Raw genomic sequence first — 23,520 nt, 5'->3', positions numbered from 1 at the left:
GGTCTTTTTATAATGCAATAAAAACCAAAAGTCACATGAAATTCTGTTTCCCATTGTTGCTGGACACAAAATAAAATTAATCCTAGTAACTTTTTTGCCTCTCCAAGGAGAATCTATGAGCTGTCCTTCCATTTACCTATAACTTCCTTTTGTCTTCTAGTTTTGTTTATGATGAGAATGCCAAGATTGGTCAAATTGAGCTCTTCCTGTAATATGCCCTTTTATTGATAATTAGACAAAAGCAGAATTATCATTAGAAAATCTAGCAACTACATTATATGTTGATGCGTAGTACATTCTACCCTTTTTTCTGCTACTCTGCCCCTTGCACTGCAGATGTGGAAGGAGATTACTCGACATTTGAGATCCAGTATCAGACTGCCCTAGGCAACCATGTATTCTCGCTGCTATAAATTTAGAGCTTGCATGACCACTTGAGATGAGCAAGGCAGTCAAGATTATGAGAGAACGATGCCCTAGACCATGCAGAACCCCAAGGAGAAGGAGATGATGGTAGTCTTTTCCGCAACTCTTATTATCTGTTGAAGGAGCAGCTCTTCTTGTTTCATTTGCCAATTATACTTTGTTCCCACATTCACAAGGACCTAAGGAAGCAATCAGAAGCCGCTTTGTTGCACATGGGGCCAGAGCTTGTGGCCCACAAGAAGTGAACAGGGTGCACACTCAGCCCCTTGGGAAGTGCATTAGACCAGGATATCATCGCAAGGCTTTCCTAATTACTGCAGTTATTCATGGTTGGTGTGTTACTTATCTTGTCTGCTTTCTATAGACCTCACAGACATATTTTCATAGATTTGCACAATGAAATAAGCTTTAGGAAAAATGATCTACAATCTGTTCTGCCTTCAACATCATCCAGAATCTTGCCAGCTGTGTTCCAATAGCAAATATCTTATTACTGATGATGATGTAAGAGACAGAAAAAAAATAGCTGAATTTCCAGATTCCAGGGAGAATTTGTGATGCTGGCAGCCAAGGGAAAAAAAAATCTCTTGACTTACAAACTGAGCACATTGGATATGGAAGTCATTGAAAGAGAATAAATAAGAAACCCCATGAAGTCATTACAACAGAGTCACTTTTCAGAGTATAACTGTACTTTAAGCAATAAAACATGACAGACCATGCAGTAGTTCTGATTAATATACACCTCAGGTGTGTACTAAGGTTGTTGCTGGAAGGGAAATATAGGACTGAGGAGAGGTAGGTCACCATTTGCACAAGGGGAAAAGAAGATCATAGCAGCAGGAAGCAGCGTTGAGAGAGAATGACTTGATTAAAAGATGGGAAGGCCATTATTCAGTATAATTATAAAAAATATGATTTAAATTGAATTTTAGATATTTTAAAATCTACATTTATTTAATTATGCAGTGGATTTATGTGCTTCCTTTTGGTTTTCATCTGAATATATTGGACATATCGATTGATAATTTTCTTTATTAATGTCATTGCCAGGAATAAAAAGAAAGAAGTTCTGACTTTATGATATACCATTGATAGTCTGTCAAAGCTATGTGACAGGATTATCAGAAACAGTGAAGGACTTTTGAATCTAGTTTGCTTGTTTATGTGGTTATAAGAATATTGCTATTTTTTTTTAAAGTTTTTAATGTAAGTAGCAAAGTTCTATCCACAAAGCCTTGAGTCTTTTTTAAATAGTTCCAGGTCTTCTTTTCTTGTGACTCACAGTGCTCACCTGGGAATAGTAAATGAACTCTTTTAGTACAGAACCCTTGTTCCACTCTAGATTGATTTTTCTTACTTTGTGAATACTCTTTGTTAAGGGAGTGTTTTACTGTCTTTTTTCATGGAAGGTAAGGGGAAGCAGTTTCTGTGAACATCCTTTCTTTAGAGTAATTAGGAAAATAAGATTGGTCTGGGGGGAAGGAGAAATCTAGAATTCATTTTGAATAGTTACCTGAATTTTTTTCAAGGCACTTGGTAATATGAGAATGTTTGAAAGTTCAGAGAAGGAAAGAAGAGTTATATGGCAAGAGAGATAATAATGATGTTTACCAGTTTGCAAACAAACTTTATAAGTTTAAGATGGGGAATCTGTATATGGAATACATTTCATTTTTAAAGAGTCTTGTCACAGTTCTATGTAATAGAAGTTTCTCAGGGGTTCTGAACTTTCTTTAAGAGAGAGAGAGGGAGAGGATTTCAGGCCTGGGCCAGCAGCTTCTCAAAGAGTTGAAGAAATTCCTTGATTCTTATTAGAATGACTATCTTCGCAGATGTATTGAGGCTTTGATACAATCTTCATTTTTATTTTAAAATTGCCAGTTGTGTTCGTGCTAGAAACTCGTAAAGTAGAGTTTACTCATCCATGCCCCAAACTCTCCTTTTCATTTATTTTTCATTATTGGTCAATCAATCAATATGTATTAAAGTACCTACCATAATTAATTCACTTTGCTTAAGATTATATAGATTTATATTTATTGTTAGGGAGAAAAAAGGCGTGAAATAGAGCCATGTTTTTTCTTGGACAGATTATCTTCCCTTTAGGCCATTGATTTGGACATTACAGAGATACCTTGAAGAACTGAACAGTATGTTTATGAATATTTGGAGATTACTGATATCTCTCATATGTTAGTAAGTAATAGGTTTTCTACTATTTTCTCTCATCACTTATTTAATTTATTGGCCTGGAGGCCAATTGTCATAGTGACAAGATATTATTAATGACATGTCATGCCATATGGATGGTTTGTAAAGAAAATTTGAAAAGGAAATCCAGAAGCCATGATTCTTTATTTGACTATCTTTTTCCCTCCTGACTTCTTGCTGATAAAGAAATAGACAACAAGCTTCCTCATAATATTCTTACTATTTTTTCCCAGTACAGATGCAGCTGCTTTCTATTCCCTGTCCCAATGAACATCTGCACTAGGTCCCAGCCTTGGAGTGATTTACCTGAAGAGTAACGCCATTTATCTGAAAATTATTGTGAGTATCTTCTGTCTTATATAAAAGACTTTTTGATTCACTGTATATTTTTTTCAAAAGGAAAAGAAATAGCTATTACAATTAAAATACAGGTAAAATTTCAGATTGCTATTTTTCTGGGATATAATTTTTGTTTAAAGGCAACTGAAATTGGGTCATCATTCTCTCATAGTTTGTTATTGTTGTTGCTAGGCCTGTGAGGTGTGTCCCATCTTGTTGCACACCCTCCTATTTTGAGGCCTTCCAGGGCAGTTTGGTGCTACTCTGATGGTACAACTCTGAACACTTCATAGATTTGAGGGGTCCTCTGCTTGATAACCTGTGCTCACCCTGTGACTGTGACTCTTGTCAGATATTTGCCTTTTGACTTAGCACTGTGAAACTTTGCTCAAATCTCAAAGCTTCTTTTTATTTCACACCATCCTAGTCAAATATGTGTGCCCTGCTTGGTGTTTTAACATGATTATCTAGTGAGATCATCATGCCCTGTGCCCAACCTATACAGCTCTTCTGTTTGGAGACTTTTTGGGGTTCTCAAGCCAGATCTCTGTACCTTCAAATCCAGGATTCAGTCAAAACCAAGAATACTTATTAAGCATCTACTGTGTGCTAGGTACTGTACTAAATGCTGGAGATATAAAGAAAAAAATCAAATAATCCCTATTCTCAAAGAGCTTACATTCTATTAGAGAGGATAAACTATAAGTATGTGAATATTATACATATTATAAGTATAAAGTAGTTAACTATATACTACTTGTAAGGAAGACCACTATCAAGTGAGGAAATCAGAAAAGGCTTTCTGTAGAAACTAGTATTTGAGCAACATCTTGGAGGAAATTAGAGATTCTGTGATGGAGAGATAAGAAGGGAGTGCTTTCCAGGCATGGAATGGAGAATGACCCAAGATGGGAGAATCAGTATCATTTCTAAGAAACAGAAAAGACTAGTTTGATTGGACTATAGATCATGAAAAGGGGAATAATGTATAAGTCTGTAAAGATAAGGTGATATCAAGATTTAAGGAGCTTTAAATGCCCAAGAATTTTATATTTGATCATAGACACAATGGGGAACCACTGGAGTTTATTGAATGGGAGAGTAACATGGTCATATCTATGCTTATGGAGAATCACTTTGGCAGCTTAGTGGAGAGAGAGAAGCTACTCTTGCCAGAAAGATAGATAGATAAACTTATATGCACATATGTTTTGTAATACCTCAGTTTGATCATTTTAGATCTTTTTCCTCTCTGTTGCTTACATAGGGTGGATGAAGAAATTAAAAAGGATGTGAATGCTATACCTACAGGAAAAAAAATGTCTCTGAAAGATTGATATAAAGTATTCATTAAATATTGCTAAAAATAGCAGATGAATATCTGATTTTTTTTTTACTAGAAAAGCCAGAAGCTTGAATTATTTAAAACCTATGCATGCAGACTAACATAATTAGCAATTTCAGAAAAACCCAGTTGTTGTCATTTTAAACATTTTACTATATGGTATGAGGCAGGTATCATTCTATATAATTTTCTCTTCCCAGAACTGAGGACTCTTTGGAATACAAAGTCAAGGGGGATAAGCAAGCCATTTTGTATCTTTAATCCTTCACATAACCTGAGAAATAATTTTTGCTAACCAAGGAATGGATGGATCTCTGATATTCAATTTAAGCAAATTATAAGCTACTAATGAAGAACAGAAGTTCCCAAACTATTTTTTTGCTAAAATTCCTTAAAGTACTGATGAGTTTAGAGGATTGTAAAATGAAAAGATGGAAGAAGATCAGAAATAGTTTTCTGCATGCCATTTTTAGTGAAACACTTTATTTCATTTTTAAGAGTATAAAGGACTAAGATGCTGCATTAGTTACCAGAAAAAGGACACTTGGGGTGGGGGGTGCGGGGAGGGGGAGAGGGGATTCCTCTGTGACAAGACTAAATCTCCACAAGCAGTACAGTTGCATTAAGACAAAGCTTGGTTTGGAGGCACACAGGAGATATAGGGAAAGACAAGGGCACTTCATGAATTCCAGCTCCATCTGCTGATTAGAAACCTTTTCTGCACTATCAATCAATCATTTAATCCACATTTATTATGAACCTACTATATGCCAGGCACTGTGCTTGGGGATACAAAAAGAAACAAAGGACAGTCCTTATCCCTAAGGAGCTTTCAATCTAATGAAGAAGACCACAAGCTAACAAATATACACAAAGATAGCTACTATGTACAGGATAAATAGGAAATAATTAACAGAAAGCAGGCAATAGAGTTAACTCAGAAGATAGGATTGTAGCCTAATGTCTCTCATTCCACTGCCCAAACAACATCCTTAGCCACCAGTGGGATGCAAAGGTAAAGATATTTTAAATAAATATGCTGTAATACATACAGTGAATTGAGCATTCTGTGGTTTTACCATTCTGGGCAACAAAATACATAGATGGTTAATGGGGAATTCTGATTCTGTTCTGTTTTATTGTGTGGCCTTCCGGAAAGACAGGATAAAGTTAACTTAATCTCTCAAAACTAACTTAGAATTTTTAAAGGACTGAGAACATTAAAAAAAAAAATAGTTCAATACAATAAACATTTATTAAGTATCACCTGTATATAGAGTGCTTTATGGGATTCCAAGAAAGATGACAAATAAGATAGTCAGCTTACAGTGAAATAAAAAACCAATCCAGATAACTCTAATACATAGTATTAATGCATAATATGAGAGTTGTTATAGTTACAGAACTGCTATGTGACATATAAGGATCAGGTCATTTCCAATGGGCAAAAAAAAAAAGTCTTAAATGGATGTTAGAGCAGTAGATTTCATGTTTAAAAACAAATACTAAGAAAACAAAATTAAGAGTTGATTTGCATTTGGGCTGGATAGTGTTCAACAAATCGGCTATTTATACAATGCCTGACCCTCAAAATCAGGAAGGTCAAGCATAACAGTAAGTAAGCATGGCTAATACAGAAAGCAGAAATATTGAAAGTTATAAGGAAAGATAGTAAAGGGTTGAAGCAAAAAAGTGCCTATCCTAAAATAGCTTCCATTACTACTATAAAAATAACCCTTTGTGTATCTTCTTTAGGTTAAAAGGCTGAGCACAGTTCACCTATAATATTTTTAAATGAAGAAAGTCTGTAAATACTACAAAGAGAGAGACCCTGTCTTTTGTAACCTTTTTATCTCCCCCATTACCTACCAGAGTGTTTTGCATATAGGAGGCAATTAACAAATGTTTATTGAATTAAAAATTAAATTGAAATCTTAAGTTTCAAGGATAGGGGTTCCCAAGACTATAGTTTGGTTTATCTCCTTTACTCCCAACCCCAGAATGTCTCCAGAAATTCTCAAAAACAAATTAACTTGAAAAAGAGAGATAGGTCAGTCTAGCAATTGGGGGAAGACGGGATATTGCCATCCCAAAAATCTTGGATATGAATTTGTCTGTCTGTTTCTAATTTGTCCACAACCCAACAATTACTCTTTGGTGGCTGATCAGAATTAGACTGACTACTTCATATCTAACTAGTCTGAGAAGTTGAGAATGGTTTAATGTGTATGAGAGAGGGTTGGAACCCACAGGACATGGGAAAGAACACTTCTCTTCACAGACCCAAAAGAGCAGAAAGAGCTCACAGAAATAAAATATTTATTTCCCATATGTTGACCAAAAAATGTATTGCCATTATTGTATATGCACAGTATATACAAAAAGCTTGTGAAATGTACAGGTTACAAATAAAAAAGGTTACAAATGTGACTGATTTCCATGTACTTTACATTCTAAAGATCCAGTATCTCTTCAGAAGTTCTGAAGTCTTGGGGCATATTTTTTAACATGCATACAATATGGACTGATTAAGAAAAAAGTCACTAATATGCACTGGGTTAAATCAATACCAAGTTTAGGCAAGAAACTTAACAGCTTCTGTCAGGAGAGAGTTAAAATCCATTTGGGGCCTGCAAGCTAACTCAGCTGCCAGTCATCTAAAAACAAATCTTTGAAGAACTCTTTTTTCAGAACAGAAATGTGTGCAGTGGGAAGACGAAAAATGTTTTGTTCTGTTTAAGCGTTTGGGGGACATTTGGTCCAGGCTGACCGTTGAAAGGCAGGTGCCTGAAGCCACTTTTTTTTTTTTTTTTTTTTTTTTTTTAATTTTAAAATGTAGTCCTCAGCCAATGTGGTTGGAGGAAATGCACAATGATTGGCTTGTTGTCTGTGGATGTGTGCAGGGTACACCCAGTTTTGCTTTGCATATATTTACGAAACATCTGCCCTCTTCTTGTTCTTAAGCTCCTCCTCCGCCCTTTCCCCCTTTTCCCCTGCTTGGTTTTTGTTGTTGTTGGCTTGTTTAACTTTTTCATTTGGGCTTTCCTTTTCCTTTTGAAGAGAAACTTCATCAGGGTGTGTAATTTTTACAATTATGATAAAAGAGAAAGGAAAGCAGAGTGGGGGAAGGGGGAAACAGACAGAAAGACAGAGAGAGAGGGAGGGAGAGAAGAAGGAGGGGGAGGGAAAGGGAAGAAAGAAAGAGGAAAGAGAGAGGGGGAGGGGGAAGGGAGGGAGAGAGGGGAAGAGAGGGAGAGAGGGAGAGAGGGAGAGAGAGAGGAGAGAGAGAGAGAGAGAGAGAGAGAGAGAGAAGAGAGAGAGAGAGAGAGAGAGAGAGAGAGAGAGAGAGAGAGAGAGAGAGAGAGAGAGAGAGAGAGAGAGAGAGAGAGAGAGAGAGAAGATCTGAGAGCTAGCTTGGCAAACTAAGTAACCTTTGGCATGGTGACCAGGAGAAAGATTCTAGTGGGGATTTTGTCTTCCTGAATTCATGCTTGGAGTCAGCTTGTATGCTGCTGCCCTCTAAAGACTACAAAGAAGCATTAACAGCTGCAAGAATTTGATGAGACTATCTTGCCTTCCAGTTAGCCAGATTTTTTGCAATTTATAAAATATAAATAATGAAGGTTGATATTTTTGCTTGATAAGTTAGTTGGGCACCTTGTCATTTGACAGACTTTGTAGAATCTAATTGATTTACCTGTGCCTTTTTGACCTTTGAATTGTACTGTTTCAAATATGCCTTGGATACTTTCATGTGTCTCAAATATATAGAATATTGAGGTCAAAAAAAAAAAATTGGAAGAGGTCATATGGGAATTGTAATCAGGGAAAGTCTTTTTGCTGTAGAATGAGGAAAATAGTAGAAGGATAGGTGTAGATAAAGGCAAAAAGAAATGGTAACTAAAAGAAACAAATGCCAAAGTGTTTATTTTTTGTCTTCGAGAGATAACTCCAATATTTTGGTGCTATGAATATTCCCCAAAGTAGATGGAGTCTCTTCAGTGACAACTGAAGATATCTGGCAGAAAACATTATCAGTGTGGGAATGGAGGAGGGGGGGAAGTAAGGGCATTTATATGAAGGGGAAAATAATTTGTACCTTAAAAGGGGGGTGAAGTTTTATCTTAATTATCATGCCTTTGTTTTAGGAGAAGTTTTATTTTCTCTTCATGAATCCCATAAACTTAGAATCTCAAAGCCTGAGTTTGAATTTTAGCTCTGCCATTTACTGCTTTTATGATTTGGACAAGTCATTTAATCCCTTTTAACCTCCATTTCCCCAAATATAACGTGAAGGGGTTGTTTTAGGTAGACTTTGAAATCTTTTTCAGATTTACAACTAGGACCTGAAATCAGGATGGATTTGGTCTGTGTACAGTAGAAATGAACTTATTTATCTTCCTAATAAAATAGTTTCCTTAGTCTTCACATTCAAATAGAATGTGTATGTTACTTATCTTGATGTAGTTAGTTCTTTGGTATCTCCCTGACAAAATTCTCTTCCCAGGTTCAGATAGAGCAATTAGAGTAGGGAAACTGCTTTTGAATTAGAATGAAACTTAATTATAATCCAGTCTATGACTTCTTTTACAATTGATTCTTGTTACAGCTTCTCTAAAGTTTGTATACTCAAATCATACAATAGAATACCTTGTATCATTTGTACTGGTTTCCTCTACATCAAAAAACCTAACTGCCCACTTCTCTTTTATTCTGGTATTTATTCTTCCATCTCCGTCTGCTTCTCTCTGGAGGTGCTCAATTTTGCCACCTGTTAAACCAGAAACATATTATTCCAGATCCAGATATCTTGATATTGCTGTAGAATATGAATTTTAAACTCCCATCCAATAAATGTCATTTCTAGAACATTCCATATAACAAATCTATTTCTGTACCCATAAAAATAACATGCTTGGTTGGTCTGGAATACACAAATAATCCTTCTAGTCACCATCCATGGAAGACTGTAACAGAGGACTTTTTATGTGTTGTTTCTGTTTATAAGTTGAAAAGGAGAGAGATGCTGAGCTGACCTATAGCTCTTTAGATTTCTTTCTTCTGACATCAAAGAGCAGTTATTCTACAATTTCCCTCACCCTTTCCAAATATATCCCAGCCATCGAAGTAACAAAACTCACCTAACTTCCCCAACCAACCATAAAAGTAGAATATTACCTAAAGTAATCCTTAAGGGAATGGGAGTTAAAATGTTCCTTCACCTACTTCATTTACCTACTTTTTCACCAATTCACCTACTAATTCACCAGAGTGGCTGCTAAATATTCTGCTTCATCTAAAGCCTGAGGGCTGGGAATTTGCTTTCAAGTCATGTATTTGGTTTTAAAAATCAATACCACAAATAATTTTGAGTATCCATAGACTGTGTTTCACAAGGGAAGTTTGCATGTTTTTAATCACACTGACTATTGCTGGGTAGATGGCTATAATTGTAAAAAACAAAAAAACAAAACAAAACAAAAAAAATCTTCACTGGTATTTTTCCAGACCAAGTTAGAACTATTATGAAAAAGGATGTGTTCTTGGATAATGTCAGCCATACGTAGCTCAAGTTGTCTAAAGTACTGGGACAGGGTCTTTTTTATGCAGTCAGCAGAGACCAAATGTGGAACTGCTTGCTTGGCCCATATGCTTTAATGTGTTCCCAGTTAGGCCATTACTGGAGGGGGAAAAACAAGGATCAGCTTGTTTCAAAACAAGGGACATACAGGACCTCCTGTCTCTCTCCTCCACCCCCCATCCCCTTCAGAAAAAAATCAAGTTATCTTTAACAGATTCTAAAAATGCCTTTTCCCAAATATGCAGTCAGTTCCTTCAAAGAGCCCTTTGTTTATTTTCAGGAAGAAACCCAAGACAGCTGAAAACCAGAAGGCATCTGAGGAGAATGAGATTACTCAGCCGAGTGGATGCAGCGCCAAGCCAGGCCTTCCCTGCCTGAACTTTGAAGCTGTTCCGTCTCCAGATTCAGTCCTCATCCACTCAACACATTCACTGACAAACTCACACGCTCACACCGGGTCATCTGATTGTGAGTACACTAATTCAGTGGCAGTATCTTATATGGTACTTAGAACATATATTTCATTTGACTTAATGGATTGCAGCAGACTATTTCATTTGTGACCAACATTTTCCCTCCCACCATTTTGGTTTGAGGGCTCCATTCATATTTAAATTATCATCATATAAATAGGATGGCCACATCACTAATCACAGAGCTGAAAATAGGTTGTACTATAACTTTTTAGTTACTCTTTTCTAGTGTACATTACATTAGAAAACTCCACTTACTTCATTCCCAAATTGAACAATATATGTTGGACCTCAGAAGTCCAGTAAGACCCAGGGATACTTCCATTTTGGAAGTGTATGAAACATCTTATCTCAAATGCCCATTGGTTCTTGGAATCCTATATTATTTTTCTAAATTTTTTTCTTTATAATTTTAATTGATTTTAAAGTGGTTAAAGGATAGCATAAATTTAACAGAAGAAAAGGAAATGGTTTCCAAGAATTCAGAAACCACCCAGACTTCTCTTGAACCAATAAGAATTCAGGTTAAAAATATTTTTTAATTAAAAAAAATGCTTGAGGGCTAAATTTGGAAGTGGGCAGCCTAATGAGCTCTTCCCTATTGAAATCACTTCATTGCTGTTTATTTTTGCTGTCTTCCCACTGATCTGGGAGCCACTTCTCCAAATTCTATTTTAAGAAAGTTGATAAATCACGTTTAGGAGATTTTTTTTTTTCTTTTCTTCTCCAAAACCTTACCCAGTCCCTGAAAGGAAAAACAAATATTTAAGACAATGAAAAGAAAGCAACATAGAATGTCTTTGGGTTTTTATCCCAAAGAAAATTCAGTTTTAAGATATAGCTCCTGGATCTGTATGCTTAAAGAATATTTAATACCAGGCAAAGAATTGTCAGTTTAAAAAAAAAAAAAAAAGCATTATTTTCAAACAAGGATGCCATTAATCCCTGTTCACAGAGATCGAAGTGTTAGTGAGAAAAATGAGATTCCAAATCTCCCATCGATATCTCCCTAACAGTACAGATGTAAAACTATTCAAGAGACCTCCAAAGAAGCCAAAAGATGGATGAGCTTAACATCTTCTTTGCCTATTCATTGGGCCCCTCTGAGTATAGGGCAAAATTAATAGGCAAAGATTTGGTAATCTTCTTGCCTTGGTCAAGGGTACTTACCAACTTTTTTTTAACTCTTTTTTTTTCAATTAATGAAAATCCACCTTATTTCTCCCCAACATCATTAAAAAAGGAAAAAAAAACAAAAAACAAAAACCTTGTAACAAGCATGCAGTCAAGAAAAACAAATTATCCCACTGGCCAGGTCCAAAAACACACGTCTCAGTGTGCACTGTGAGTTTATTGCCTCTCTATCAAGAGGACATTCTTCAATTGATACTAGAAAATAACAGTAAAGGGAGAAGTAACTTGATATTCAAATCAGCACCTACTTTGAAATCTGTGAGGTCAGCTGGCTTCTGTGTAAAGATGCCTATGGGAAGAAGGGAAGGGAAGGAGATAAGCATTTATTAAACACCTGCTATGCTCTAGATTCTGTTAAGTGCTTTACAAATATTATCTCCTTTGATCCTCACCAGTAACCCTAGGACATTATTATTCAATTGTGTCTAATTCTTAGTGACCCCATTTTGTCTTTTCCTAGCAGTACTGGAATAGTTTGCTATGTCCTTCTCCAGCTCGTTTTACAAATGAGGAAACTAAAACAATAACGTTAAATGACTTGGCCAGGGTCACAGTGTCTGTTATTAGATTTGAATTCAAGTCTTCCTAATCCCACATTCAGGTGTTGTATCTATTGAACCACATAGCTACCTTTAGGAGTCCAGAAAAAGGAATATTGTTTTGTGATCCAGCATACTAGGAAGAGGACAACCCTTTTACCAGGTAGTAATTTTATGTTATAATTTGTAGGGTTTACAATAAAGACTGGAAAACAAAATGGCATTGTGCCCATGAAATATTCTTAACTCTTAGGAAGGTGACATATGACAGTATGGAGCCTAGAGCTTTCCATATTGAGTTTCAAGTCTTGGTTCCTTTCCATAGTCTTAGGGTAACAATAACATGTAGAAGTTTTAACCCCAACCTGCTATAAGAAAAATTAACTGTTTTGATAAATATAAATACTCTTGCCTTATTTAACATTGTACTTTACCATACATATCTTTTTTTAAACTCCAAATTTGTCCAAAAAGGTTCCTATTTATCAGCTGAAATCATGTGAAAATGGGGTTCCCGAAACAACAGTATCCCACTAATTCAAAAGAATCTAATGGATTTTTGTCCAATAGGTTGACTAACAAAGGTAGAGGGGAAGAAAAGGGATACTACAAAGAAATCTCCTCATTCTTTATAGGTTTCTTTCTTTCTTTCTTTCTTTCTTTTTTTTTTTTTTTTTTGGTTGTTTATTTTCAATATAGATTCTATCCCTCTGTTCCAACCTGCTATTTTGTTTGGTTTTTTGTTTTCTCTGGAAAAATATATTTAGGTTTTAGTTTGTCCTGCTTTGAGCCTCAAAATCAAATTGAAAATTGTTTTGGGAAAGATTCACAGAAATCTGTCCATTTGAAGATTTTCTAAGGCAGGAGGGAAGAGAGATTTATTTTAAGTAGTTAAAGTTTTTGGATGGTCTGCTCACATTTAAGAGTAGCATTTTTCTTCCCAAATTTTATTCTTACCATTAGGTCAATTTAAAATCTTAATTTCTTTATGGTAAAGGCTTGAGTTCCCATTTATAACTAACAAATTTGGGGCATTTAAAAATAGTGTCCTTGACATGTTAGTCTCCTTAACTTCAGAAACATTCACTAGGGTGTAGTGTTCTGAGCATTCACAGGTTACTGAATTTTTATAGCACCTTTCTATTTGTCATGTGCTTGACAATATTATTCTTAGTCGTTCCTTATAATATCCTTTTCCTGTCAGTTAGTATCATTCTTCCCAATTTACAGATGAAAAAACTGAGAAAATTGACACCTAGCTTGATGAAATGACTTAGGACCAGGCAAGTGAGGCAATTTTATTATTGATTTTTATCTGGGAGGGTCCGGTTTCTTCTCCCTGTGCTGTGCTTTACACTTGCATCTCTGTCTTATAGGTCTCTAAATTGGTGATCTCCTTGATCACCAAGAGGGTCAGGCATGAACGTGTGAGTAGATTATTCCAAACACTTCACCCTAACTAGAAAAACAACCCAAAGCCTAGTACCTATTGATTAAAAGTATCACTTTTCTATATAGTAATCAAAACATTATTACAGCAAAATGCTAACAAATTTAAGCTCCCTAGTTCTCAGCCACAAAAACCATTCTACATACTGCAGTAATCCCAATAATAGAAGGGAAAAACCAAAAAAATGAAAAGAAATATAATTGAGGAGTGCTTTTCTTAAATGATGAAGTTAATATCTCTTCTGAAATTTTTACCAATTTTCAGTGCACTTACTAACATACTTGAACTGCATCTAAATTTCACTCTTGCTCACACATTTCAGAAACTTAACTGTATAAACAAACCCAAGTGATAAGAACATACTGTACAATGATGTGCTTTTGGAACACATGGAGCAGGAAAGCCACAGATGTTTGGGACTGAGAAGTTTTAAACTCAAAATGGAGAACCTGAGCTGGATTGGTTCTGTTATTAAATATTTCAACAGAGCTATTAAACACAGAACATTATTAAGCATATGATGTTTACTGTTTGAGAATACCTCTTTGTTTCTTTGTTAAATTTAGACAAACTATAGAAACATGTATTTTTGACAGAAACAACCCCAAATTTTTCTTACGACTTTCAAATAGGAATACAGATGAGAGAAGCAGATTCTTCCTTACTTTGCTCTTTTGAGATACCCTGATTGGTAAAGTCCTGCTCTCAGACAAATTATGTTTTCTGTTCACTGCTATATTTATGCAGTTACTTTCTGGTATTTTACTCTGTCCACATCAGACTTTTTAATTTCTGTGTCCTTGCCAAAATGTACTTACACATTAGCAGTTTTTTGTTTTTTATTTTTAATTTAACCTTTACACATTAACAAACTGTTGTGTAGGTGGGTTTAACTTTAGCTCTGGAGATAGTATGCTTTCACTGTAGCTTTATATCATAGAGAAGATTATGGTAAGCTCTTGATTTTCTATTTTTCCCCATTGATGTCTACCAGCCTTCCTCTCCCCTGCCCACCCCAGCCAGTCCTTCAGACTTACTAATCCATTCCCTGTGTTTAAAATTTTTAATACTTTCTTCATTTTGAACTTTTTAAAGCATTTTTTTTTCCTGGAGAAGAAAACAAAGAAGATTTTTTTTTTAATGGCAAACTCCATTAATGCCACATTAAGGCTGACATTTTAATTACACAAAAGTCAGGAAATGCAAAGTTTGGGTTCCCACAGCAACAGTAAGGTCCCCTTGAGTGTCTGCATCACAGCAGAGTCTTTCATTCTAGGATTACACAACACTGGGCATGGGGACATTGTTTCTTACAGTTTATATGGAGAATACCTCTCTCTCTCTCTCTCTCTCTCTCTCTCTCTCTCTCTCTCTCTCTCTCTCTCTCTCTCTCTCTCTCTTTCTCTCTCTCTCTCTCTTCTCTCTCTCTCTCTCTCTCTCTCTCTCTCCTCTCTCTCTCTCTTCTCTCTCTCTCTCTTTCTCTCTCTCTCTCTCTCTCTCTCTCTCTTTCTCTCTCTCTCTCTCTCTCTCTCTCTCTCTCTCTCTCTCTTTCTCTCTCTCTCTCTCTCTCTCTCTCTCTCTCTCTTCTTTCTTTGTCTCTTATTTTCTGAGTCTGTTTCTATCTTGCTCAGTCTCTCTCCTTTTCTCTTTGTTTTTGTCTTTATCTCTCCCTCCCTATCTCTGTCTTTCTTTTTTCTCTTTGCATGTCCTCTGTCTGTCTGTCTCTGACTGTCACTATTAATGTCTCTTTCTCTCTCTTCTTCCCTCCCTCCTTTTCTTTCTCCCCTCTATCTTTTCCTCTGTCTCTCTGTCTCTCTCTGTCTCTGTCTCTGTCTCTGTCTGTCTCTGTCTCTGTCTCTCTCTCTCTCTCTCGCTCTCTCTCTCTCTTTGTCTCTCTCTCTCTTCTTTCTCTCTTTCTCTCTCGCTTTCTGTCTTGCTTTCTTTCCCTCTCTCCCTCCATCTTTCTTTCTCTTTCTCTCTGTTTTTTCTGTCTATGTCTCTGTCTCTCTCTTTTTGTCTCTCTTTTTTTTCCCCTCTCTCCTCCTCTCTGTCTTTCCAGTTCTCCCCCAGTTATAACTGATGGTCTGAAACTTTTGCTTCACCCCCCCCCAAAAAAAAGTATGGATATATGTACTATCACAAAGTGAAAGACTACTTACTTCACTGTGTGTGCCTATGGACAGAATTAAAGTTGCTGTGGGAACATTAACTCTAATTTCTGGACTTCCGTTCCAGTCACATTTAAACCATAATGCTTTAATTTTTGGCATGCACTAAATGTGCATTTCATGTACACAGACAGAAAGAAGCATAAAATGTATTTTAAAGAGCAATTAATTACTAACTTTGTGATTAAAAAACATTTGGTGCATGTTCCTTACCATTTAGCATCAGCTGCTGGTCTTAGCCAGGCCTAATAGATGACATACTGTGTCTCATCCTGTATCTCAGATGTACTTACTGTATGTTCCTATTCCTCTAGATAATTAATTCTTTTGGTAAAGCAGTAGGGGAAAAACAAAATGGAAGGAATTTGCAAGCATGTAAATAGGGTAAAGGATATTTTGAAGGAAATGATTCACTTCTGTAAATAAGCCCCCTTATTCTCTGAATTAAAGAGGCTGGCAATCTGATGAGTGGGTGTATACAAAGATTTCTGACCACCCCATAACATATGGTCCAGAATTAAAAGACCTACCCCAAAGCAAATTTTCATATACTTGGGCACGTCCACTGCAGAAGTGATTTGATTGTACAGTACATCTTCAAGTTCAAGAAGTACTATAAACAGATACATAAATAGATACATAGATAGATACTATATACAGGTAGAATTTTAAAAAGTAAAAAAAAAAAAGTTGATAAGAATCAGGTGAGTGGAAAACTCCATCAATAAACTTTAGAAAACAATAGACTTAGAAAACCAGTCTTTTCTCTATAGTTTTTCCTCTTGGTGAGATGTCTGTAAATGAATCTCATTCATGTTGTGAAAGAATATGATTTGGAATAACTGCATGAAAAATGTTTATGAGTAAAAGGAATTGGTAAAAAAAAAAAAAAAAAATACACGTGACTGAGAATATGTATGCCAGAACATATAATCAAAACTGGAGAATAGGAAGGTAGAAGAGAATGATTTCACTAAAAAGAATAAGCCTTCACTAAAAGGCTCAAGTAGGAGCCTTGGGGGGAATGAGAGAGGTTTAGAAACAAATCAAAAAATTGAAATTCTATTATACTTCTATCTTTAAAATACCTCTTGTAACATATCACTTTTTGTTAGATTTTATTACATATGGTATTTAATATTTAAGAAAAAGATTTCACTCTCACAGGGCATACAGATCTCTGATTTGATTTTACTTGGGTTGTCTGCATGTGCGAATATATTTCTATATGAGTGAAAACTGCTCATGCAAGTTTGAAGATCTTTTTGGCAAGTTTGACTGTATGTGTTGAGAAAGTCAAACTATAAGGCTGATTCAGGAGAAAGTCTTCCATAACCTTTCCTAAGTATCTGCTTCACATGAATAAGTTGAGTTTTGTGCTGGTGGTATTCAGAGACAATATTTGAAACTATAGATCTATGATTGGAGTTTGCCCTCTTTTTTGGGGAGAGAGGGGGGAGGAAACAACAACTTATAAATGTTCAAATGTATAATCAAACAAAAGCTTCATTTGGATTCAAATGCATGTATCTCAGCAGATGTGTCTAAACTAACTGGAATCCCAAAGGAACAGCTGAACTGGATTTTGGTATGTCTTGATAGCTGAAAGAGTTATTCTTAGACTTTGGAAGGACAAAAATGGTCCATCTGTGAAGTACTGTAATAGAGACATGGCAAAAAACAGCATCCTTTAAAAGAGTTTATTTATGGAATTCAGGACAAGTTGGACAATTCTGAAAAACACTTGGGGTTCACACTAATTTATTGTAACCAAACTAGAATGGCATAAGCTGCTTGATGGCAGAATATTTTCTTTTCCTCTCTGTATAATAGTCATTGCAATTACAGAAGCTTCCATAGCATAGCAGTATGATCAAATTGTTCCCCACCCCAAGAGTTTCATATATCTATTATTCTGCTACACATAAAGAATCAAGTAGTTGCCTTTTTACCTTTAGTAGTGAAGTGTCCGGGCAAAATTTTCCTTTCTATACAATTAAATGTTTTTTCCTTTATATTCTTCTGGTTTTACTTTTGAAAACTGATTTTCTCCCTAGTTGTAATTTTTTAAATTATATCTCCTTATTTAGGAGTTTCTACACATTGCCTAATGATTTTTACGTATTTGGTGCTTAATAAATAATGATGTCATTTCAGAAATTCCAACAAAGAATCTTTCTTTTGAACATTCTCCATTTTTTATAGTATTCATTCTCATCGTATCTATTTGTGGGGAGAGAAATAAGAGATGAAGAAGAGGAGGAACATCACCATTTTTATGGGACATCTTATGTGTCAGGCACTGTGCTATGTTGTTAAGCGACAGGTCAATTCTCTGAGAGCCTCCACAGCTGTGGGTTATAACATCAGAAGGAGCTGCAGGGCAGCCTTTGCTGACACAGGTGTTGCGGACTGGGAATAAGATAAATTGGAGGCAGAGGGAAGAGGAGAAAGGTCAGACAACACAATGGCCTCTCAGTCAGAGAGGTCAGAGAATAGCAACTGCCTCTAAGTCTCCTTGTATCATCCTCTCACAAGAGGAGATCCATTCTGCAGGTCTGGGTTGGATCTCCAGCAGCCATGTCAGGTGGCTCTCTTGTATTCCAACACTAAGCCCTTACAAATATTATCTCTTTTGATAGTCACAACCATCCTGAGAAGTCATTGCTATTGTTATTCCTCTTTTATAGATAAGGAAACTGAAGAAGACTTTCCCAAGTTAAGTCACTTTCTCAAGATCACATAGCTAGTAAGTGCCTAAGACCAGATTTGAACTCGGTATTCCCTGAGTCCAAGCCCAGCTCTCTATCCACTATGTCACATAGCTACCTCTGAGAGCATAATTACTTTTAAAACCACATCTTTTTTAAGTTTGTCACAATCTTCTTCTTGACATAAAACTTGACCTTTTTTTATGGCACCCTCATTCAACTGATTGCTGGCTGTTAGTGGCTTCTTCCCAGTTACTTACTTCACTGATGTCTGGTTGTCTGTCACACAATAAACTAGAATGACTTTCTTATTATTTTCAAGCCTTAGCTCAGCTAAACATTGAAACAGTTTATAATTGATTATTCTTTCCCACTGTGATTATTCCACTAACTATGACCAATACAAATTTTCTTAAGAGACACTTAGCTTTTCCCAATTAAAAAAAAAAAGACCAAATAAACAATAATGGGAACTTTAACATTTTATGGGTGTTCTCTTCCATCATGTATTTAGTAAAAACTAGAAAATCAGGGGCAGCTTTGATGATGATGGACTGAACTATCACTCCACAAATCTCACCAATGAAATTGTCAAAATGAAAACAATCTGGGCCTGAAAAAGAGCAGTCACCTGTAGATGTCACAATAGAATCTCAGATTTGGAAGAGATTTCTAACACAATTCATATATGAAATCTTTTATCAACATGCTCCTGGCCTTTAGCTAGTGTGGCTTTTTTTTCTTATAAAGCCCCCCAAAACTACCTCTCATTTTCAAGTTGAATTATTATTGGCTAGTACCCTATCTGCAGCCACCCTAAATTATTATCCTTAACATTTATAATCATAAAGTGATGATTATTTCCTTCTTCTAATGGTTGATAACTCTATTTTTAGAGTCCTATTCCTCATCTTGCCATTTTATCTCTTACTATAGTGTATCTTTAATTCTTATCTGCAGCTGCTAGTGACAATTTCATATGTGCTTCCTCTGCCCATGGCAAATTTCATTATACAAAATTAACGTTCCTCCATATCTGTCAATGATTTCCACAACCAAATTTAAATAAATCTCTACACACACATACATCAACTAGTGCCCTCAGGGCTATGTCTTCTAGGTAAAATAAAGAACATGCTTGTCGATTTTTTAATGTGGTCCTTCTTTCCACCAATTTTCAAGAGGGCCCCATCCATAAATTTCTCTCATACAAGTCACCATTATTAATTCACTGACACCACACCAGCAAATTGCATAACGGTGGTAACATACTGTTTTCTTACTGTGATGGAAATGATATTTCTAAGGCAGAGATACAGGTCTGAGACCATTCACTTAGAAAACCTGTATTAAATATTCTCTAGACAGTATGAAAGAACCCAAAGAAGTAGGAAAGACTGCCCCAATAGTAAGGAACTTGCTGACCAGTTAAGAAGACAAGCTAGAGAATAAAAGAAAGTGCAAGTTAACATAATCGAAGGGATCAATTAACATAAAAGAAAGCAAGTAATCCCTATGGGAAGAAGTTAGTAAAGAAAGGCTTCCTAGAAAAGCCTTAGATCTTCCACTTGAAGAATGTGTGTGATTTGCATTGATAGAGAGTAGGGGAGGAAGGTGAAGAGAGCAGCATGAGGAAAAATAACTATAAGTGAAATGTGTTGGAGTAGAAGCCAAGTAACTGAAGTGGCTGGAACAAAGGAATCACATTGGAGAATAACAAATGATGATCAAGAAGCATTAGGATTTAATAAGATAAGTGATTTCATCAGTATAGACCCTGCTATCACTCAAAAAAAGTGATCCCTAGAATGTCAATAACCACTATCCCTTATGTCTACTTTGTCCACTCTAAAATTTTATGATAATAATAATCTGCATATAGTTGAGAACATCCTTGATGTAGATTTGAGAATAAAATAGGGAGTATTTTACAAATAGTGTCTATTAGCAAAACAGTCCTCATATAGTTGACTGAAAGGTGTGGCAAAATCTTACTGTGCTGGTTGTTTGTTGACTTCAAAAAAGCATTTGTTTTCGTAAAAAAAAAAAAAAAAAAAAAAAAAAAAAAAAACACTGCCTTAAAAAAGTCTTCTCCAACTGGGCATCTCCCACATATATCAAAATTATATAAGATTCCTTAGGGAAAATATCAACAAATATAGTTTGGTTCAACAATCCTCTAATATTAATCACAGCATAATATAGGAATATTGTGCCTAAAGAAGATTTTTGCCAATTTCATAGAGGATACCTATCACATAATCCAGTTAGAAAAGGGCTTCCATATGGATAAGGGACAATGCCATTATATTAGCTCCTATTTGTGGACAGTAGTGTGCTGATAGCATCAAAATTGGAGCCTGCTGTTTAGCACTTAAAGCCCTTCATGACATGACCCCCACCTTTCTTTTCAGATATTACCTTTAGGATCTCTTCATTCCTCTAATATAACATTCTTAATATTCTTCACATGTGACATTCTATCTCCAGATTGTCTGCTGGACATACATACATACATACATACATAGATTGCCTGCTTTTCTTTCCACCATCTCTTAGAATCTCCCTAACTCCCACCAAAACTCAGCTGAAAAAGACTTTTCTTATCCCCCTAGATTTTAATGCCTCCCCTCAAAATTACAGTATGTTTATTTTGTATATACTTTAATTTACTTCAATTAGCACATATAGTTCTGTCCCTGATAAAATGTAAGCACCTTGAAGGCAAAGACTATTTCTATTCCCATTTTGTACAAAGTACAAAGACTATTTGTATTCCCAATTTCTAGAATTGTGCTGGCACATATTAGGTATTTAATAATTTCTTGTTTATTGTTGGAAATTTATTGAAGCCTCCATTATCTCTGAAGAATTAAAGTTGATGGTCATCTAAAGGGCATTGGTGTGTGTGAGTAAACACATGGATAAAAAAGTTATCCAAGAAAAATGTCAGAAAATTGTATAATCAGAAAAAAGAGGGGGCCAGCCATGTATCAAGAGCAAAGTATAACTTGAATAACTTGTGTGTTCCATTGTTATGTATACAATGTCAAGAAAACTGGAATGAGGGTCCCCAGTGTATTGAGTAGACTCTGTGGAAAATATATGGACAAGATGAGCCAGCGTGGATGATGTTTAGTATGTGTCCTTGTAGGGAATACACATCAGTGAGATTATAGGACCCTCAAAGTTTTTTAGTATCAAAGTAAAGCCTAAGGCAGATGGGAAGTCTACATAATGTAGCTAAATCACCTTCAGAAGCTAGAGATCTTTCTGATTGAACCCATAAATGTTAGAGATGAGCTTGAACTGGTAAGATTACCATTTGAGTAAATATATTTGTGTAATGATTTAAATTGTGTCTCAGTGGGTTGTATAAGTAGTATAAATTCTGGACTAGCTCCCTGGAGGCCTCAGGGTCAGCCAGAGTCAGGATAAGCCAAAGTCCTTGGTCTTTACTGGGAGAAGTGAAGGAGATGGACAAACTGCCACAAGCTCTCTACCACCCTCCCTTTTCCTTGTCCTGCTGCAAAGTGAGTCTGGCTTGTTTTACTCTACCTCCTAATCCCTCCTATGATTATCAAGCCAAAAGATCGAGCCAGCACAGAACAGTGGGAAGGGCCATTTTTCCAAGCATATGCTAATAGAGTTATTATCCAATAAGTAATTAGCCTTAAGTGCTCAGTTGTCTGATTCCAGTGCACTTTTTAAGAGTTTCAGCCCTTTACAAGTAGCATTCACCTTCAGAACAGAGAGGACAGATGGCAATTGGCGGGTGGGGAGAAGCATTGGTTTCTGAGCACAGTTACTAATGGGAGTAGTATATGACAATAAACTTCAGTGTTATTCAATTTAATAACATGATAGTCTCTTTCCAACCAAAAGAATATAGATCTTTTTCTACCCCCAAAATCTATTATTCTCCATTTTAAAAATGTTATATGTGATAACATCTACTTATGTAATTTACCTTACTACGTCAATGAACTTATTATCTAGTTGATATTGTGAGTACTCCCTCCAGTGGTACAGATTTCAAGCTATTCATGCCCTCTCAACATTGTCTTATCCATGTCCTCTACTACATCCTCTACAGAGCTCCTACCCAGTGATCTAGGGACCTTTCCTCTATGTTTTTTCAAATTACATGTGTACTATAGTGGCATGTAGCCAACTGTTAGGCTGCATGACCAGCCTATCTTTTTTTTATCAGTCATATATCTCTTTAATAACAATTTGTGTGCAGTTTCTTTTGGCAAACACATTTACCATATGTCTCTCTGCCTTTTAGAAGCCCTATAATTTTTATTATTTGTAGATAATGATGTTCTATGATTTGTGGCCATTTAACATTACTGGACAAATATTAGAAAATGTAGAATTTTTTTTCAAGAATATGGGATGAAACTTTTAAATAATTTTCCAGTGACTATACTGTCAGCTCTTTTCTATCAATCAGTTCAGTTCAAACTTCAGCTATAATTTCTCTGCAGTATTTATTTAAAATATGTGCCTTGATGGACCAGTTCAGTAGTCTATCCATCCAATTCTTATCATGCTCTTGAAAGCAGGAATTCTTCATCCACTTGGTTTTTACTGTTTGGATTATTCAACCAAATTGATTGTTTGATTGTTTGTGAATCTCATTTACAAGGCTCTGTAATTTTCTGTGATTTGATGCAATCAGCATCTGCAAACATAATTTCCTATCTTTGTTTTATCTAGTGCCATTTCTGCTTTCTTGTGTAGCACATGTTAGAATCCAAATGCAGAGGCTTTACTGTTGCTCATGTAGAAATTAGTTTGTTAGAGAAATGTTGACAGACCTCTTCCCTGTCTCATCAGTTTGTTGTCCTTCCAGTTTCATCTTTAAATACTTTTGGGGTGATTCTGGTATAATTAGGTCTCATGCCAAAGTTTCTGAATTGTTATTTTCCTCTTTTGTTTCTCTTTGTTTCATGAGATGACATCTTCTATCATCCTCCTATGTAATATTTTGGAAATACTTTATATTCCAAGCAGCTATTGCTTTAAGTTATCTTTCTGCTTGGCAAAGAGACCAAGTGTATTTCCTTCCTCT

The 23,520-nt window shown here is 35.8% G+C and overlaps 1 protein-coding gene and 1 long non-coding RNA gene across 2 annotated transcripts in view; one reads left to right on the top strand and one right to left on the bottom strand.

The window, feature by feature from the left end:
• The first annotated feature begins 10,285 nt into the window (after positions 1-10,285).
• The window catches only part of ZBTB20 (zinc finger and BTB domain containing 20), a 56,653-nt gene continuing 43,418 nt past the window's right edge, over positions 10,286-23,520 (top strand). Inside the window, exon 1 of the mRNA XM_051985322.1 lies at positions 10,286-10,373. The gene's annotated coding sequence lies outside the window, so the exon portion shown is untranslated. The remainder of the gene's footprint in view (positions 10,374-23,520) is intronic.
• Positions 10,371-23,520, bottom strand: part of LOC127554087 (uncharacterized) — a 51,322-nt gene continuing 38,172 nt past the window's right edge. Inside the window, exon 3 of the long non-coding RNA XR_007951889.1 lies at positions 10,371-11,861. This is a non-coding gene — a long non-coding RNA (uncharacterized LOC127554087). The remainder of the gene's footprint in view (positions 11,862-23,520) is intronic.

Source organism: Antechinus flavipes, chromosome 3 (genome assembly GCF_016432865.1).
Source record: "Antechinus flavipes isolate AdamAnt ecotype Samford, QLD, Australia chromosome 3, AdamAnt_v2, whole genome shotgun sequence".
In the NCBI taxonomy this organism is placed as follows: Eukaryota; Metazoa; Chordata; class Mammalia; order Dasyuromorphia; family Dasyuridae; genus Antechinus; species Antechinus flavipes.
This window is presented reverse-complemented; position numbering and strand designations above follow the sequence as displayed.